The sequence below is a fragment of the Tachysurus fulvidraco genome, chromosome 19 (genome assembly GCF_022655615.1).
Source record: "Tachysurus fulvidraco isolate hzauxx_2018 chromosome 19, HZAU_PFXX_2.0, whole genome shotgun sequence".
Lineage (NCBI taxonomy): Eukaryota > Metazoa > Chordata > Actinopteri > Siluriformes > Bagridae > Tachysurus > Tachysurus fulvidraco.
This window is the reverse complement of record NC_062536.1, coordinates 9,982,952-9,986,818: the sequence shown is the minus strand read 5'-3', so window position 1 is coordinate 9,986,818 and position 3,867 is coordinate 9,982,952. Positions and strand designations below refer to the sequence as shown.

General features: G+C 37.8%; 1 long non-coding RNA gene across 1 annotated transcript; it reads left to right on the top strand.

Moving 5' to 3' along the window:
* The first annotated feature begins 433 nt into the window (after positions 1-433).
* On the top strand, positions 434-2,105 carry LOC113645741. The gene is made up of 2 exons (XR_003441290.2): positions 434-1,343; positions 1,490-2,105. It is a non-coding gene; the product is annotated as an uncharacterized LOC113645741 (long non-coding RNA).
* The last annotated feature ends 1,762 nt before the right edge of the window (positions 2,106-3,867 follow it).

Sequence of the window (3,867 nt, the reverse complement as noted above, 5' to 3'; positions counted from 1 at the left end):
TTCTGCTGTTTTGTCTTTGCACATAACGTGTTAAGTCACTATGCATTTTTTCAGATACACTGAAAATTGTCCGACTTTGGCTCAGACCAGTAATGAGAGAGCTGCAATTAGACCTAATTACAGTCAAGTCAATTTATTTTTAAGCAGTACCATCTGTAATCATATAAAGAATTATATATTCTTTATAGGTCTTTTTGGTGTATTCTCACAAACAGTAAACAATTTCTTTTGCTGTATAACTGTTTCTTTGTGAGGAGTGCTATAGGTTACTGGAGTTCTATTGACTGGCTCCTAAGTAAAGTATTTTTAAATTATTTTGACTGATTTTAGTTCCTTTTCGGTTTCCTGACCCTCATCTGTGATCTAAGCCTTACGGGTTCGAAGCTTTAATGTGCTAATGGTCAGTACTGCTATTTCCTACAATTTGATTTATTCTAAAACTGTATTAGCAAACTTGATTTTATTTAATGGTTATGTTTTATACTATTTTATTTATAGGTTTCCAAAAGAGGCGTTCACTTGAATCTCAAATGGCTTTCTGCTCTCTATAAAAGTGCACTACACTGTACGAGAGTGACTTTATAGTGCACCATATCACTTTTTTTTGCATTTGATTCTGAGACTGAATGCTTTTAAGACATTTTTAAACATTGAATTGCACACGTAATGTAGCATTAATTGCACCATTTCATTATTTGTGAAATATAATTTTTGCCTTGAAGTTAAAATTTCTTGTGGTGCGCTTTAAATTATTTCTTTGAGAATGCCCCAATGCAGACATCTAGTGGTAGAAACTGACTGATTGTGACTGACGTCCTCTAACGACAGAGTGGATCCACCAATGACATTCTTTGTCCTGCCCTATGTACGAGCTCCACCAATCACAGACCTGGCCCAGCCCTTTATATGAGCTCCACCAATCACAGACCTGGCCGAGCCCTCTATATTAGCTCCACCAATCACAGACCTGGCCCAGCCCTCTATATGCGCTCCACCAATCACAGATTTGACCCCGCCCCTTTCCGGTTGCCTGACGATCCCGCGAATTTTATGCCGCGGTGGCATTTTGTCCTTTTCGTTTCGGTTACAGAAGGCGGCATGGATTCGGACAGGATTTTTTTTCACTAGACTCAAATCTAATACTATTTTTTTAATCATGCATAAAGAAATTCAAATCAAATTAAGGCATAAATGTATTTTATTTTCTATTGTGTTGCTCCTGTTCAGGGAAAATCAGGGCGCACGAGCCACGTGCACACATTTCTGTAATTCAGTATGTACCGGTTTTTCATCATGTTTGCAGTGATTTATTTGCAAATCTGACATATGGGGATGTTTTCTGTGTAAGTATAAATGGTTATTTACCGTGCTAGATGATTTATATAGGGTTGACTGATTTAACAGTTATAAATTGCATGCAAATCTATTTTTAGGTTTAATGCATTAGTTCTCAGTGTGTCACGTGTTGTACTATTTTCCCCACGAACAGCAGTGGATTACCGTGTGGATTAATCCCAAATGGCGCCATACGGGTTGACTGAGGATGTGGTCGGGATTGACCCAATGAGTCACTCATTTTTCATTATTTCTGAACGCATTTCTGCTAAAGAACAATATTTTAAAAAGTGCATTTCTGATTTTTTTCATGCTTTGAAAATACATATTGTAAAAATGACCATGTGCGCCATGTGAAGCTGGTGATGGAGATCCGCACTATGTGCCGGCTGAGGTGGTGCTTGGTGATGGAGATGTGCACCATGATGGTGCTTTGTAATGGAGATGTGCACCATGTCCTTGCTGAGGTGGTGCTTGGTGATGGAGATGTGCACCATGTCCTGGCTTAGGTGGTGCTTAGTGATGGAGATGTGCACCATGTCCTTGCTGAGGTGGTGCTTAGTGATAGAGATGTGCACCATGTCCTGGCTGAGGTAGTGCTTTGTGCTGTTGGTCGGGTCGCTCCTCTGCCCGCTGATGGAGATGACGGCGCAAAACACTGCCTTGCTAGAGCTGGTGGTAAACCGCCTATAATCTACAAACACACATTCTTCTACGTGGTATATCTGTGCTTTATTATAAATGAATAAATAAATAAACCTGACCCTACATGTGTGTTCAGTGTCTTTTCTGTTTTAGGATCTAAACTTTTTCCTGTAGGATTTTGTGTAGTTTGTGTGCTTTTTATGTATATCTGTAATACAGGAACATTTTAGTGTGTTTTTACTGTTATCAGTTAATGACTTTTTTCCTTCTTACTCCTTTCCAAAATCACAGACCTATAACAGTGCCTGTTTCAACCCCAATTATTTTCCAAGGTTTACGACACGTAAATAGCTGTTTTACTTCCATTTAGTGTGCCAGCTAGGTAAAATTAAAACTAAATTAAAATAACATGAAATAACGTTACACTTTCACATGATGGTCACAGGTGAAGCCTTACAAAAAATGTGGAATTTTGAAGTGCAAAACATGTAATAGATCCTTTGAGGCACATAACTTTCCCCCAGTTATACATTTACTAGAAAGTTATCGTTGGTTGTGATACTTTTGCATATATCTTAAAATACCCCAAATATCTTTGATTTGGCCTCAATGAATGAACATAGTTGATCTTTTGCACTTTTATATTCAATATATCAATTTTATATTCATGGTGCATTTAGCGTGAGATGTTGCAAAGCTGCTTTAAAGAAATGTGGAAGTACGTTAATAACAAGATAGAAACAACAGAGGAACCAGAGTCTAAACGGAACCCATCCTCCTCTGGGTGACTGATAGGATTATATATCATTAAAATGTGTAGTACAAAGGACAGACAGGCTTTTCGGTAGGAAAATAAAAGAAAGCCAGTGATGTGGACAAAACAGTCTTTATGATTAGTTATAAATCATAATACCCAGCTAAAGCTGTCCATTGAATAAAGGGAGAAATCTAGATCTTTATGCTATAATCCATGTGGGTCCTTCCACAACAATGTAATAAACTCCAAGCATAAGCAGAGCATCAGAATGAATGAGACTGGACAGGAGGTATTGCAGTAGTAAAGTTTTACCAGGTTTTGCTTGTAATTAAAAGGTCAATATTTCATTAAAAACCATGACCTTAATACAACCTACCTGATTCCAAGCCACACATGAGCTCAGCTAATCCCACGTATACGTAATCATTATTACTGATCAGTTTTTGGTGTTAAGCAGAATAAAGACTGGTAGTTTTTAATACAGGCAAATGTATGTGTTGAAAAGTAAATAATCAAATGCACCTTATAACTTGATTTCTCCTGCTACAGTAAGTTCCTGGTCACACTGTGCAAATGCAGGATAAAGTATTCTATTAACATCAAAATATGAATTGTAATTAATCAGCATTTTAGGCAGACTAGCCAACATGTGTAAGAATTAATGTTTGTTTATCAGTGTAGACAAAAGGACTTATGCTGGAAAATGTAAAAAAAAAAAAGCAAAGTTGATGACACACCGTAAAATATCCAGACAGTGATGGTAAATGTGCAATGTCATAAAATGTACAAAAAAAAATTGAGGGGACTTACTAAGAATGGCATTAGTGAGGATAAGGAGGATAGACTTGAGTTTAAGGCTATGGTGATGAATTAATAGTATATGTCCTGAGCAGATGGCTCACTGATATCCAAATTCTGTGCCTCCGCAGCAACCCTCGGAAATCTCCCACCTCTCCGACGGCAGGCAGTGAATTTTCCACTAGAACACTCAAACTGTTCCCTCCATGGGCAGTGGGCAAGGTGTCAAGGAATCAACAGCACAGAATGTGATGATGCGGGGAAGACTGTGAGAAACAAATAAACCACCACAAAATGTTTCTCTGGTATGTGGTGATATTCAAAAAAATAAA